Source organism: Octopus bimaculoides, chromosome 3, assembly GCF_046866305.1.
Source record: "Octopus bimaculoides isolate indiv1 chromosome 3, ASM4686630v1, whole genome shotgun sequence".
NCBI classification, from domain to species: domain Eukaryota; kingdom Metazoa; phylum Mollusca; class Cephalopoda; order Octopoda; family Octopodidae; genus Octopus; species Octopus bimaculoides.
In genome coordinates this window covers 152,309,669-152,327,095 of record NC_142930.1, presented here as the reverse complement: position 1 = coordinate 152,327,095, position 17,427 = coordinate 152,309,669, and the positions used below count along the sequence as shown (strand labels likewise).

At 37.3% G+C, this 17,427-nt stretch overlaps 1 protein-coding gene across 1 annotated transcript in view; it reads left to right on the top strand.

Moving 5' to 3' along the window:
• The first annotated feature begins 2,897 nt into the window (after positions 1 to 2,897).
• LOC106873505 (calpain-11) overlaps positions 2,898 to 17,427 on the top strand; it is a 108,532-nt gene continuing 94,002 nt past the window's right edge. The window contains exon 1 of the mRNA XM_089349798.1: positions 2,898 to 2,992. The gene's annotated coding sequence lies outside the window, so the exon portion shown is untranslated. The remainder of the gene's footprint in view (positions 2,993 to 17,427) is intronic.

The following is a 17,427-nucleotide window of genomic DNA, read 5'->3' as shown; positions in this document are numbered from 1 at the left end:
TGAAGCTGGCTTTCAAGTGAGTGAAAACGCTGTGCTTGTACTTAAATCTTGCAGAAAAGTACCGTTCGCGGCCATTGAAATCGTGAATGAAGAGTTGGACATACTGGAAAAGAGTGGAATCATCAAAAAGGTGGATTACTCTAAGTGGGCGGCGCCAACGGTGTGCATTAAAAAGAAAAATAATAAGATTAGGCTGTGTGCCGATTTCTCTACAGGATTGAACGACTGATTAAAGACATACCACCATCCACTCTCGACTCCAGAGGGCATTTTTGCAAAATTAAATGGTGGAAAAATTTTCTCCAAATCGGATCTGTCTGACACTTACTTAAAAATTAAAATAAATGACAAATACTCAAAGTATCTCACAATAAATACACATAAAAGATTGTACAGATATACTCGGTTACCTTTTGGATTAAAGGTTGCACCGGCAATATTTCAGCAAATGATGGACGCTATGTTATCTGATTGTGAATTTGCGATCCCTTATTTGGACGATATATTGATTAAGAGTAATTCGCATGAACCGCATGTGGAGCATATAAAAGCTGTATTCAAGAAAATTAAAGAGTACGGGTTCACTTTGAGTGAAGGAAATGCGAATTCTTTTTGCTTTAAATTAGGTACTTAGGGTAAATAATTGATAAAAATGGTAGACGGCCTGACCCGTTGAGGGCAGACGCAATAAAGAATATGCCTGCTCCGACAAGTGTACCAACATTACAAGCATTTCTTGGGCTGGCAAACTACTACCAAAACTACATTCTTAACATGCACAAATTAAGAGCTCCATTGAATGACTTATTAGAAAAAGAAGTGAAGTGGAATTGGTCGGTTAAATGCCAAAACGCGTTTGAAGAAATAAAAAAATAAATATTCTAATTGCAGATTTGTCGCTAGCTCATTTCGATCATCCTGAAATGGACATTGTTGTAGTGTCTGATGCCAGGAGTACGGAATATGAACAGTTTTGCTACACAAGTAGCAAAACTGATAGCGGCAGAGAAAAAATACAGTCAGATAGAAAAAAAAGCCCTATCTATTATCTTTGCGGTGAAAAAATTTCACAGGTTTCTACATTGTATATGTTTTCTGTTACAAACATATCATCGACCATTGCTATCAATTTATGGGTCAAAGAAAGAGTTACCTACCCATTCAGTGAACCGACTACAACGTTGGGGTGTAATATTACTAAATTACAATTTCAAAATGCAATATATTCCATTAAAAAAAATTGGTCATGGATTGTCTTCGAGACTAATTCTCAAAAATATGGAACCACAAGAAGATACCGCGATAGTCGCACTGCAAGCAGAAAATGAAACAAAAAGTATTATGACTAATGTGACTGCACAGGATATAAAAATGAAATTTGAAGGCGATGAGTATATTACAAAAATGAAAGAAGCTTTAAAAGTAAGCAGAATAAAAATACAAATTCGAGTAGTTTCTCAATATGCGACGACACTGATGTATGCGCAAAGAGTTGTAGTACCGACTACATTACAAAAATGTTTTTTGCAGCAATTCCGCAAAGGACATCTGGGAATGCCGAGGATGAAAGTTCTGATGAGGAGCTACGTCTATTGGCCGACTATGGACCGCGATATCTAAAATTTGGTGAGAACTTGTCGAGATTGCGCGCTCGCGGCCAAAGCCCCGCCGGTAAAATATCAATCACGGCTAACACGCTTTCAGTATGGCTACTACGTAGAAAAAGCAAGCCTTCCTCTCTCTGTTAACGGAAAGAGGCGGCACAATCTCGATGATAGACTCAGCCGATAGCTGTACTCTTCCCATTGATGATAACAAATGTGTGCAAGACGGTTTCCCTGTCCTGCCCGCACCTCGGACATGTCGGCGAGACAGCACTTCCATGCCTTGACAGTTTATAACGAACAGGTAACGCAGCACGGAAGCACTGCCAAGTCAGGGATTTTAGAGATGATGCCAAGTTATATATATATATATATATATATATATATATATATATATATATATATATATATATAAAATTTTTATTTTAAAATGTTTCAGCTGCAAAGCTGCGATCAGACCGTTGACTGAGCTACCCCATTATTTGAAACCTCCTCTGATATATGGCATTTGGTCAATGAGGGAGTTTGATGCTGCTTGCCCTCATCTGTGTTTTCCTGCCGTGAGGTAGGCTCGTCTGGAACCCGTAACAAGAAGAGATCCAGTTTTCTTTAAAGACATTAACGTCCACACCATGCAGGTCTCTCAGGCATTTTGGAAGGATATTGAAGAGCTGTGGGCCCTTGAATCCCACGCTGTTGCAGTATCTGGTCTTGTACACACACACACACACACACACACACACACACACACACACACATGTATGTATGTGTGTGTGTATGTATGTATGTATGTATGTATGTATGTATGTATGTATGTATGTGTAAGTGCATGTGTGTAAATCAGTGTGGCATACATCGGTGAATACAAGGGTGGCGAGCTGGCAGAAACGTTAGCACACCGGACGAAATGCTTAGCAGTATTTCGTCTGCCGTTACGTTCTGAGTTCAAATTCCGCCGAGGTCGACTTTGCCTTTCATCCTTTCGTGGTCGATTAAGTAAGTGCCAGTTACGCACTGGGGTCGATGTAATCGACTTAATTAATCCCTTTGCCTGTCCTTGTTTGTCCCCACTATGTTTAGCCCCTTGTGGGCAATAAAGAAATAAAAGAATAATCTTATTTGGATTTACTTACTGAAACCTTGACAGCAATAGAGCAAACATTAAGGGATAAAACTTAATTAGATACGTCATGGAGAGTTTTATTCATATTTGCCGTCATACGTATTTCTAGAGAGTTGTCTAGCGGGTTGAATAACGAAACATGTTAAGGGTATTTACTTTATCGTAGTTTCTATGGGCGATTTGTTTTTCAGTAGTCCATTTACTGATTGCCAAACGGGCGGATTTAAAACTATTTATAGTCATCTTACTGAGATATTTTGAAAATGTAAGTAAATAGTATTTATTTGTTTGGTTAAATTTTTCATAACAGAATCTAGAATAAAAGAAAGAAATAGATTATATTTTCGCTATATTTTCACATGCGAGAATTAATTTTAGATTCACTCCTGTCTGTGTTTGTCATTAGATATTGACCTTTAAAGTTTCAAATGCAATATTAAACAAAGTCACGCGGGTTCTTTTTTTTACCTTTCCACAACAGTGGAACTTACACACACACACACACACACACACACACACACACACACACACACACACACATATTATTGTTAAATTTAGATTCTATGGAAAAATCACGTAAACCAGTAGTCCCCAGCGACCAGCGAGCAGGTCAGTTCTGGGCCGCAGAGAGAGAATACATTTTAGAATTTAATTTCTGTTTTATTGACTAACGCAGGTTGCAGGGTGTTTTTGCATTACACACATACACACACTCACACACACACACACACACACACTCACACATACACACACACACACACAGGTATGTATGTATGTATGGAATACATTTTTGTTGATCTTACCATCACGGAACAGTACATTATCTATCTATCTATATATAAAGATGAGAATATGTGTGTGTGTGTGTGTGTCTGTCTGTCTGTCTGTTTACGTGAATCCCTAAAGCTTGAGAACTACACAACCAGTTTCATTCCAATTTTACGCATGTAGTGTCATAGGCCAATTTTTTTTTTTAACTTCTTGCCTAGTGCGAGCCCAGAGCAATATCATATCTCCTCCACTATTTCAGTATTACGTGTCAAAAGTGAAACAATAACATCTCTCTATTGTAATGTCAGATATTTTCACTTTAATAGTTTCACTTTAATACTGAAACTATTAAAGTGACACTATTATTTATATATATAAAGATGAGAATGTGTGTCAGTCTGTCTGTCTGTCTGTCTGTGTGAATCCCTAAAACTTGAGAACTACACAACCAATTTCATTCAAATTTTGCACATGCCTTACTTAGGGTCCATGTAGTGTCATAGGTCAATTTTTTTAAACTTCTTGCCTAGTGCGAGCCCAGAGCAATATCATATCTTCTCCACTATTTCAGTATTACGTGTCAAAAGTGAAACAATAACATCAAAGTGAAATAATAAGAATCTCATCAGGGAAATATTTGAACAGACTGAATTAAATATAGAATTTTTCTGAATAAATTGTTTGAATAACATGTATTTTTCCTAATAGTGAAAGAATAAAAGGCGATATTTCCTATTTCACCATAAATTCTTAGCATATTATTTATTTTTTATTTTTTAACTAATGCGCAGAAATATATTTAGATTAATGTTCTTAAAAGTACACAAATATATTTTATGACTGTTATATTAGTTTTTATTTATTTACTTATTTTAATTTTTTGTTTTCATTATATATTTAAAAAAATTATTGACGTCACACTTACAAATATAAACATATTTAATTCAGGCTGCTCTATGATCTAAACATCCTCATATGTAGTTTTTGTCAAATGTTTTCCTGATGAGATTCTTTCCCATAAACATGAATTTTTATAAATTTATTATTGGGTCTGAATCGAAACAATTGTAGGATTATATTATATTATATTATATTATATTGTATTATATTATATCATAATAATAATATAATATTATTTAATAAATTAATATATGTCAACCGTAAATCTCCATTTTCTTTTCATTTTTGTATATTGAATATATATCCATTTGAATTATGGAAAAGTTTTTCGCTTTTATATTGGGTATTAAACCGCCAAACCAGTGAAAAATTAGATGTTTCCATCCCTACAGAGGAGACTATTTTCCTTGTATTGGATATATATATATATATATATATATATATATATATATATATATATATGTGTGTGTGTGTGTGTGTGTGTGTGTGTGTGTGTGTGTATAATCTTAAAATTAAAAAACCCCACAAATCTTATTATTATAGCTACCCAGAGTTTCCTAGTCGAAATAATAATTCATTCCACCATTTATCAAACTGAAAACAAGACCGTTTGTCAATTGTCCTTTGAGCAGACGACGTTTAAACAAGAGACTCTTGTAAAGAAGACAAAAAGAAAAACACAAGGAAGATAACCAACGTTACAATAATTCAATGTCAAGCAGATGTAAACCAGATGTCAATCGTTTACTAAGTGTCCGATGGTCTACTTTTAAATTCCGCGAAGATGTATTTCCTGAAATGTGGACATACAAAAAAATCTCGTTCCTTGAATTTAGGTATTTGTTGGAGGCTCTCCATTGTTCATGGAGCAGAGGCTTCAGCAAACTACGACAATGGTCGTTCAGATATGAAATGTTACATTGGAGCCGTGGAGAGAAAATTTAAATCAAGGTATAACAACCATCTTTCGAATTTTAGGTACCGTGATAAGAGACATTTAACAATCATTTCGGCTTTAATCTAGAAGGGACACATTTCGACATCAAATGGAAAATCTTCTCTAAATCCAAGCCCTATATTAACGGGTCTAAAAGAATGCTCAGTGTGTCCCATTGAAAAACTGTATCTATAAAAAACTTGTAATTTCCCTGGGTAGCTGAATTTACAAGATTTCTGGTTTTTTAAATTTTATTTTAAGATTGTCTTTACTCTCTAAGCTGATAGAATGCATTTCTACTTGAAGCATTATTACAATATATATGTGTATGTATTATATGATTAAATTATATATTGAGCACTTTATTGTGTTTCGTTATGCATATGATCCTCGGTTTCTTGCATGAAACCGGTCTATAGTTAAAAAATGGTTGAATGACGTAAACCATATTGTTAAGAGAAATATGTATATTAGCCAGTGAATTGTGAAACAGTTTTTTCTCTTGGTGTGAGAATGAAAACCGGACAAATATTTAAATTCATTAAGTTCATTAACTAAAGTTAGACATTCAGTATTCTACTACAAATAATTGAAATGCTTAACAACTTTCATGTTAATCCAGTAGATTTCTGTTGTAAATCGTTTACATTTATGAATTTCTTATTCAACCTCTTAACATGTTATCTCGTATATTTTCGTTCAGAGATGTCTAGTAAATATATATTTGAACGAAAATATATATTCACTGTACTCTGAAGCATCTATCACTTATTTCTAACCCGAAATACTTCCTTCATGATGTTATTCCCGTTTTCTACCATTAACTATCATTTCTATCAGTAACTTCACAATAATTCTTAACAGATTTAAAATAATTTGTGTACTCATTGTTATATATAGATTCAAAATAAATAATAATTAAAAAAAAAAAATTTGCATGGAAATTTTTCAAAAGTGTGTACGTTAAGAGGTTAATTACAACGAAGTTTATTTATAAGTGTATTAGTGAGTACTTCTTATGTATGAATTTGTCTGTGACACATGATTTCAGATAAATATAGAAGGGAAAAAATGTGATTGTGTAAACGTTCAGGCATTTCAAAAGAGCATGTGTTTATTTTGAATTGTTACAAAGGTTTGGTATTTTAGGAAGTGTATTTGCAGTAATGAATTTGTTAAACAACATAATGCTCGTCGTGTCCCTTCCTTTCAGTAGTATTTCATAACTATAAGAAATGGCAGACGAACACTTTGACCTTGGGGTATTACAAACTGGAAATGTTATAAATAGAGCTAAAAAGTGTAAAAACCGTTGACCCATGTACACACACACACACACACACACACACACACACACACACGCACACACACAAAACATGTGTGTAATATATATGCGTGTACTATTACACATACATAGATATATATACTAATACATGTACATCCGCGTTCGCTATTATTTCGAAGATTGTGTTAGTTTCTCTACAAGAGAAGCGTTCCAGGGATTCTTATAAAGGACAGCCAAATGGCCCGACACGCATTATCCCTTTGGTAGACTTGACACTTCTTTTGTAGGTTTGGTTGAGGAAATTGAAGCAGGATCTGTTTATAATGAAAGACAGGTGCAAAACGGATGCCGGAGCTGGTGAAGCCGAAATCGTAGACGTTGTATTCGAGCAGCAGGCTGACATCTGAAAGAGCGGGTTCGATTATATGGAGCCGTTGGATAATGTCATCATAGCTGCTATGTCTGGAAAAGGTTAGTTCCTTAGGATCTGAAAGAAGAGCTGGAAAATCTTGTATAGAAGAGAGAAAGAGAGAGAGAGGGAGAGAGAGTGGGAGAGAGAGAGTGAGAGTGAGAAAGAAAGGACGTGTTGTTTTCTGGATAATGTAACACAACATGAAGAAACAATTCGGGGGTGGGGTCTCAATAAATAACAACCGCCAAATTTCTCTGGACATCCAACTTGGCACGAAACATTTTATTCGCATGCTTATTATTATGCTCAAGAGCCACGTATAATGGTTGATCAGTAGTTCAAGTTCTTTTACTTCCTCCGTCTGTGCAAACACTAAACTTATCTGTCAATGTCTTAGCCAGGTATTACAAGTTATCATTCTAAGCTGCGGCTGCCGTGTTAAATTGACGGGCGGCTCGTTGATATGATTTGTTGTGCTGAGTTCGATCACCGCTCCACTCCACAGAGGAAGTTATTGGAAAATGACTAGCGTCATATCCACAAGTAGATTTTGATATTCTCTCGGTTGTTGAACTGTAGAATAATCACCGATTCAGAGGGCTTTTAGACTTCGTGAATACCATCACTGTTCCCATCACCATAGATACTGGTCACGATGATGATAATGATAATGATGACGATGACGATGACGATGACGATGACTTGATAACGATGATGCAGAAGATGATGATCCTCCTCCTCCTCCTCCCCATAAAATTTCAGGCCTTGTGCCTATAGTAGAAAGTATCATTATCATCCAGGGAAGTGGATTGACAGAATAGTTAGAGCATCGGAACCCCCCCCCCCCCCAAAAAAAAATCGCTTTGTGGTGTTTGCTCTGATTTTTTACGTTCTGACTTTGAATTTCGCTGTGATCAAGCATGTCTTTCATCTTTTCGGAGTCGATAAAATAAAGTAGGCGTAGGAGTGGCTGTGTGGTAAGTAGCTTGCTTGCCAACCACATGGTTCCAGGTTCATTCCCATTGCGTGGCACCTTGGGCAAGTGTCTTCTACTATAGCCTCGGGTCAACCAAAGCCTTGTGAGTGGATTTGGTAGACGGAAACTGAAAGAAGCCCGTCGTATATATGTATATATATGTATGTGTGTGTGTTGTACCCCCAACATCGCTTGACAACCGATGCTGGTGTGTTTACGTCCCCGTAACTTAGCGGTTCGGCAAAAGAGACCGATAGAATAAGTTCTAGGCTTCCAAAGAATTAGTCCTGGGGTCGATTTGCTCGACTAAAGGCATTGCTCCAGAATGGCCACAGCCAAATGACTGAAACAAGTAAAAGAGTAAAAAGAGTAAAAAAGTATCTGTCAAATGGTTGGGTTGGATGTATCGCCTAACCTCTTGCCCTACGGTTCCTGGTCTTGTACCAAAATTCGAAGCCAAAGGCGACGAACTAGCTGAGTCGTTAGCGCGCCATACAAAAGGCTTTGCCAGCAATTCTTCTGGTTCTTTACGTTCTGAGTTCAAATACCACCGAGGTCAAATTTGTCTTTTGTCTTTTCGGGGTTGATAAAATAATTACCAGTTAAGCACTGGGATCAAAGTAATCGGTTAGACTCTTCCTCAAAAATTTCAGGACTTTGTCGATATTAGAAAGGATTATTATTGTTATTATTAAGGCGGCGAGCTGGCAATATCCTTACTGCGCTGGAGAAAATGCTTAGCGACATTTCTTCCGATTTTACGTTCTGCGTTCATATGCCGCCGGTGTCGACTTTACGTCTCATCCTTTCGGGGTCGATAAAATAAGTACCAGTTGAGCACTCGGGTCGATGTAATCAATTTGCTTCTTCCACTACAATTGCTGGCCTTGTGACAAAATTTGAAACCATCATTATTATTATCATCATCCAGAGCTGTAGATTAGCGGAATCTTTAGCGTGTCGAGTATTCAGACGAACATAGCTCCCAATGACTGATACGTAATCAAGGACGGAGCTTCGTCAAGTTTGGGACCCATCCCACGTTGTGTATATATATTATACTTATATACACTATATACACATATTAGACATCCAATGGTGGATCTACTTTCATAATGTAAGATTTCCTCGATCGAGATTCTGAGTACTCATATCTAAGGCATTGATTTCAAACTTTGGCACAAGACCAGCAATTTCGGGGGAGGTGGCGAGTCGATTACATCGACCCCTGTGCTAAACTGGTATTTATTTCATCGAGAACGAAAGGATGAAAGGTAAGTCGACCTCGGCAGAATTTGAATTCAGAAAGTAAAGATGGACGAAAACCGCTAATTTTTCCAGCATGCTAACGATTCTGAAAGCTCGCTGCCTTACTCCCCTGTAACATATTCATAAGAACGAAACATACAAAAGATTTTCATTTGCCATTTCTAGTTAATTATAAGATATTTAGAGGGGAAGTTGTGGCTTTGATGCCTTTGTTCCAAGAAAATTTATAACGTTAATGGAGTTAAATTAAACAATCAAAGCAGGAATAGAAATTGGGAGATAGCTTGGAATTTTCAACTGGTTTAGTATAAGTTTAGTCACTGCTATAGTTACCCCCGCCACCGCCACAACAACAACAATTACTACTACTACTACTACTACTACTACTACTAGTAGTAGTAGTAGTCAGTAGCAGTAGTAGTAGTCTAGTAGTAGTAGTAACCAACGACGATAGTTCGACTTGTTACAAATAACCGTCAAAAATGATAGAATGGTAGGGGTTATGAAAAGGGTCAGCATTTCTCTTCCTATCAACTGACGGGGCGAGGTAATAGCACCTAATCCTCTTCCTTTCCAAACTCCATATCACTGTAACCAAATCTCCCTCAAATCACCCCGTATCTCCTTAATGAAAAAAAAAAAGGAAGTAACACATACCATTCGATAATGTCTTATACACCCCAGAAAAAAACACCCATAAATATAATCTTTTCCTTAACGTTTCCAAAAAATGCTATGGTATCCATCATCTGCTTATCTCTGGGAACAAATAAAAGAACCTTGCTACTTATAATGAAAACGGTTACTGTTTTAAAGAGAGGAACTATCTTATTAATCACGTTTAATTTTTTAAATTTTTATGTTTTACTCGGGGGTGAAGGTAGCATTTTGCCCGATATACGTACATACATACATATACATATATATATAATACACAAACACATATATAATACATATATTTTGAGATATATGTTACATAGATAATACATATAACTGGCACCCTGTCGGTTATGACGACAAGTGTTCCAGTTAATCCCCTCAGCGGAACAGCCTGCTCACGAAATTAATATGCAAGCGGCTGAGCCCTCCACAGGCTCGCGTACCCTTAACGTAGTTCTCAACCAGATACAGCATGACAAGGCTGACCCTTTGAAATACAGGTACAACTTAATTTTGCCAGCTGAGTGGACTAGAGCAACGTGAAATAAAATGTCTGACTCAAGAGACACAACGCACCGCCGGAAATCGAATTCACGACATTTCGATCGTGAAACTAACACCTCTAACCATTAAGCCTTCGACTATAAAACATATATATTACAAGTATAATACATACATAATGCAAAAACACCCTACAGACTGCGATAGTCAATAAGATTGAAATAAAATTTAAAATATATTTTCTGTCTGTGTGACCCAGTACCAAATGGTCTACGGCTCTATACTGATTCACGTCCCGGTTGTTGGGGATTCCTGTTTAGCAGGACCTAAGAGACTGGTAAGATGGAGAGAGAGAGAGGGAGAGAGAGAGAGAGAGAGAGAGAGAGAGAGAGAGAGAGAGAGAGAGAGAGAGAGAGAGGAGTACATTCAAATCGGAGTCCTAGTCCGAATACTTACCACTGAATGGAGTCTGCTACAGGAGTCCAAGGTGTCAGGAGGTCATTGAGGTTGCTATAAAGCAGGGGTGAAGAAACCCCCGCCCGCGGGCGCAGTTGCTCCCGCGAGCCCATTTCATTGTGCCCACAGGCTGATATACTCATATGTACAAAATATTGTAAATTCTTCAATCATAAAATTTATACAATACTCGTATGCCTATTTGCGACATAGGTCGCGTTTCCACCACGACTTAAAATGGTCAGGTTCGAACAGAAATCGCCCGGTAATTGCCATTTGAATGGAAATTATGTTTTCACTATAAAGCACATATTGCTATGTTAGTACCACCCCACTTCAGACCCAGGTACACTCTAGCTGAAAAATATAGAATACCTCATAAGTAATATAAACGTCCTAAATTCAGTGGCGGCGTTAATAAAGATGTTTCGCGTTAATTTAATGTCTTAAACTTATCTTTTTTATGTATATCAAACTATTCATAGATATAGATATATATATATATATACAAGATTTACACAGATATAAGATTTAGAACCTGTGATCTGCCCGCAGACCCCTTTCTTAGGAAACTTTTGCCCGCCGCACTAAAATGTTTGCCCACCCCTGCTATAGAGCATTGCCACCCGGGACACCCAAACCCCGTCTCTATACAGGCTCATATAGCAGACACAAAAGTGCAGTTCCTATACAGGCTTTTACAGCAAATCCAAAAATCCAGGTGCATCCTGAAAGGATGAAAGGCAAAATATCCCGCGGTGGAATTTGAACTCAGAATGTAATACCGCTAAGTATTTTGCCCAGGATGCTAATGACTCTGTCAGCACCCCGCCCTAATACTTTTAATATCGTCAGTTTATTTTTTCTGACAATAAGTCTATTGAGGTCTGATAAGTTTAGAATGGCAGTAATTATTTTTGAACTTTACTTAGAATATTTGGTCAACAGTAACCAACGCCTTTAAATGGAACAGACGCCCCATGTAGACGGTTATATGCTGGTGCCTTTGTATTATATTGATGATGGACCGAAGACATTTGGATTTGTTTCTTAAGATAAACACTGAACTATTTTAGCTATTAACATAATTCTGCTCTTATATTTTAATGGTCTTTATCGTAGTTACTCTCTGTCTTTCACTCTCTCTCTCTCTCTGTCTCTCACTCTCTCTCTCTCTCTGTCTCTCACTGTCTGTCTGTCTCTCTTGTCTGATCATTCTTTGAATGTATGTGTGTATGTGTGTATGTATGTATGTATGTATGTATGTATGTATGAATGTATGGATGAGTTCATGCACATAGACATGTTTGTATAATTTTATGTACGAACGTGCATCAGTATGTATGTATGTATGTATGTATGTATGTATGTATGTATGTATACATTCTTGTGCGTATGCAACTAGGTTGTATATGCATATGTATGTACATATGTACATCATATATATACACACACACACACACACGCACACACACATATATATGTATGTATACACACACACACATACATTTGGATCTATGTATGTATGTAATGGATTTATGTATATATATATATGTATATATATATGTACAAACATATATGTACAAATACGGTTTGTGTATGTATGGATGGGTCTAATATATCTACCTATCTATCTATCTATCTATCTATCTATCTATCTATCTATCTATCTATCTATCTATCTATCTATCTATCTATCTTGCATATAGATATTTCATGTCTGTATGTATATACGTGTTTGTATATGTGTATATATATATGACTGTATACGTACATATCTATATATATGCACGTACGTATACTGTATCTATTGTAGCCGTTGTTTTTCATTTATTTTTATATTTCATGTTTTTTCTTCTTCAACAGCCAACAACAAAAGGCAACATATTTCGAAACCCCTCCTCCACCAACCCAACCCCACATACAATTAGTCGCATAGTTGTCTCGCAGCAGTCAAGCGAACAATCAAAACAAACCAGCCAGACAAACTGATGAGAGTACGTCTAAGCCAGCGTTTTTCACACTTTTTTGTCGCGATCCACTGAAGGGTCGGGATCCGGTTTGAAAAACCTTGGTTTATATTCTGCACTTTGCACCCACTTGCGTTTTTTTCTTTCCTTCTTTTTTTGTTACGACCCACAGTTTGAAAAAATGCTGGTCTAGGCGGTTGTCCGGCCTGCTAGAAATAGCAGCAAAATCTCTTAGGTCTAGGATAGATTAGGAAATATAAGCTCCTTATAAGACTGACCATGGAATGATCTACCAGAAGTTAAGGGATCATGGTATCACAGGAAAACTCGGAGAATGGCTCTTTGACTTCTCATTGCAAACGGTTTTCTCTCTGCAAAGTCTCTTATAATACGTGGTATACCTCAAGGCACGATTCTGGGACCATTATTATTTATCATCACCCTATCAGGTATAAGCTCACAACTGCACTCGGCCAACCTGACGAGCTACATCTATGACTCAAGAGCATCGATGGCTATCCAAACTCTTGAAGATGTCATATTTCAAAATGAGCTAAACCTCATTTATCTATGGGTAGTGGCTGTGTGGTAGGTAGCTTGCCTACCAACCACATGGTTCTGGGTTCAGTCACACTGCGTGGCACCTTGGGCAAGTGTCTTCTACTATAGCCTCCGGCCGACCAAAGCCTTGTGAGTGGATTTGGTTGACGGAAACTGAAAGAAGCCTGTCGTATATATATATATATATATATATATATATATATATATATATATATATATATATATATTCAAATTACGACAAACGTAAATAAACAAGCGAAGCTTGCTTTTAGAAGCGTTGAGATGTCTTTTCTGCGATTGAGAATTTAAACATCACTTCTTTAACTTTATATATATATATATATATGTGTGTGTATATGTTTGTGTGTCTGTTTGTCCCCCCGATGGTGGTGTGTTTACGTCCCCGTAACTTAACGGTTCGGCAAAAGAGACCGATAGAATAAGTACTAAGCATCCCAAGAATAAGTCCTGGGGTTGATTTGCTCGACTAAAGGCGGTGCTCCAGCATGGCCACAGTCAAATGACTGAAACAAGTAAAAGAATATATCAAAATTTCAGGTTCTGCATTACGGAAGGAAAACGCACAAATCATTATTTGACACGAGACAACACAATCGTTCAGAGCGCTAATAACATACGGAGCTTGGAGTAATCATGTCAAATGAGGCATCTTTCATCAGTCACATCACCAAACTGACCTCTAAATGCAAATATCTCACGAGATGGATCCTACGAACCTTCGTGAAAAAATAACCGGTAGTTTTGCCGATTCTATGGAAAACCTTAGTTCTGGGCAGATTAAATTACTGCTCACAGCTTTGGTCTCTAAACTCATTTGGTTTCATGGAATAGACTGAAGGGTTACAAAGAACGTTCGCCTGTGAAATAACTTCGGTTAAAAGTCTTAATTACTGGCAACGTCTGAAAGCTCAACGTCTCTACTCTTTTTGAATGCCGAAGAGAGAGATATGCTACCATATACGTATGGAAAATCCTGGAGTGGCATGTTCCGAATTTCGGCATTAGAGAGAATTTCAATGCACGAACAGGTTAGCTTCCAAATACACCACCCTTCAGAATCACGAGCAAAAACACGCTATTGTACCAGTCTGATATTTAGAGGTCCTCAGCTGTTCAACTTCCTTCCTAAAGAAATCAGAAATATATAAAAGACTTCTACTGAAGCATTAAAAAACAGCAAAAAAAAAAAAAAACAAAAACGAAAAAACATTGCATAAATTCCTGTCGACGATACCGGACAAGTCAACCATTTAAAGATACACTCACAAACCAACTTCCAACCATAAAGCGATAACAAAACTGAAAGAGAATAAGTTAAGGTGGTGCTCCAGTATGGATGCATCTTACGGTTGAAACCACTAAAATAATAAAAGAATAAAAGAAAAATATATATCTGCTATATAAATGAGAGTATAAGTGTGTATTTGTATGTGTAAATCACTGAAAGGCTCTGAAATGGTGCGTCCTTGAGAAAAACGGATTTGATTTTCGAAATCTGAGTCCCAAAGGTTTTCGATAAATAACAATCAAGAAATATAATTTACTACGAGAAATAACTCGACTTTCAAATCGCCAAATCTACCGCTCTCTATCTGTCCTATATATCAATATGTATCACTCTGTCTTTTACCTTTCCCCCTCTCTTTACTCTTTTACTTGTTTCAGTCATTTGACTGCGGCCATGCTGGAGCACCGCCTTTAGTCGAGCAAATCGACCCCAGGACTTATTCTTTAGAAGCCTAGTACTTATTCTATCGGTCTCTTTTGCCGAACCGCTAAGTTACGGGGACGTAAACACACCAGCATCGGTTGTCAAGCGATGTTGGTGGTGGGGGGAACAAACACAGACACACAGACATACACACACACACACACACACACACACACACACACACACACACACACACACACACACATATATATATATATATATATATATATATATATATATATATATATATATATATATATACATATATACGACGGGCTTCTTTCAGTTTCCGTCTACCAAATCCACTCACAAGGCTTTGGTCGGCCCGAGGCTATAGTAGAAGACACTTGCCCAAGGTGCCACGCAGTGGGACTGAACCCGGAACCATGTGGTTGGTAAGCAAGCTACTTACCACAGAGCCACTCCTGCGCCTCTCTCTATATATTTACCAGCCCCTTTCTCACTCTTCCTCTGCATGTGTATATCTCTCACGCTTGCTGCTCCCCACTCTCTTCATATGATATGTAATTGCTTTTATTTTGGTTAAAAACTTCGTAGGTTGTATTTTTTACTTTTATTTTGTGATAAACAACTATCACGCAGAAAATGCTAGCTTCCAAATTCTGTTTTCTGATTGGATAAAAATGATCAAACTTTAAACTTTTGTAACGTTTCTCAAAATTTTTGTTTTTCTGGAATGAATGACTCACAAAATCGTATTCAGCGTGAAAAATCACATCAATACATGAAATTTGAAAATTTTTACTTTGTTTAAAAAAAATTCAGTATGTGTGATAGCAACAGAAAAGATCCCATCTGTCTGTCTGTCTGTCTGTCTGTCTGTCTGTCTGTCTGTCTGTCTGTCTGTCTGTCTGTCTCTCTCTCTCTCTCTCTCTCTCTCTCTCTCTCTCTCTCTCTCTCTCTCTCTCTCTCTCTCTCTCTCTCTCTCTCTCTCTCTCTCTCTCTCTCTCTCTCAGTCTCCACACACACACACACACACACACATGTATATATATGCCTGATAAATAAAGTACCAGCTTAAGACTGGCCGTAACGTTAGAACATCAAACAGGATTTCTCTTCCGGTTCTCAGTTTAAATACTGTCATGGCCTATTGGAGCGATAGTCTTAATCTGTTGTCCAGATTAACACTGCCACCTAGCGGAGTCTACTCTTTTGGAAGCAGTCGGGGCCAGGTTTCCGGTTTAGGGTACCCTTCCTCTCATCCTACCACCTATTTTCAGAGATCCTGTAAAAGGTCATGGGTACCGCTTTTGTCTCTTTATTAGAAGATAAGGATCTATTTTAAAACGGGGGCGCCAGTTTTCATTTATGTTTTATGTAGTGTTTTTTGGTACGGAAAGACTTTCAAACTTCGTATACTTATCTATTTTGTGTTATAGAACAGAAAAATATATTTGTATTCGAATTTATTTCATGTAAAAAATTGTCTTATTTCGATAATTTCTACTAATCACTGACGTCTATTCAGTTGAAAACAGTTAGCGCTGTAACGGTGTATATCGTATTAATCCCCTAACCCTAACCCTAACTAGACTGTTAACCGTAACCGTAACCGTAACCCTAACCCTAAAACTAACCCTAACTCTAGAATCCGAACTCTAAAATTGTTACACACATAGATACGCACAGCGTAATTTATTATATAATCAATATATGCGTATAAATTACGATTAAACCGGATGAAATATGTCACAGGGGATAACATTTTTATGACCGCCCAGCAGTAACTCTATTGAGCTGAATAGACGTCAGTGATTGGTTGAAATTACAGAAATACGACAACTTTAACATGGAATAACTTGCGAATTCCTTTTTTTTTTTTTGTTAAGAAGACTAAGAGTAAAAGATGTTTTATATGACACATTCTACCAGTGTCCCAAGTTTCAAAGTGTTTCGTTGGTGTTTCGTTAAGAAAATACTGGCCCTCCCCGTTTTAAAATAGATCCGAAGATAAATGAAAATCGGAAAAAGAAAAAAAAAACGTGATGGTCATGACTGGAATAACTTTGATTCTGATTCTACTTGCTCAGGTATACTTCTGAGGTTGAACAACAACAATATGACCAGTACCTGCAACAACCAGGTATCAAATAGCGAAATAAAACCTTGTGTTACCACCACCACCATCACCACTCGCGGTCATAGGATTGCGGTTTCGATTCCCAGACCGGGCGTTGTGAGTGTTTATTGAGCGAAAACAGCTAAAGCCCCACGAGGCTCCGGCAGGGGATGGTGGCGAACCCTGC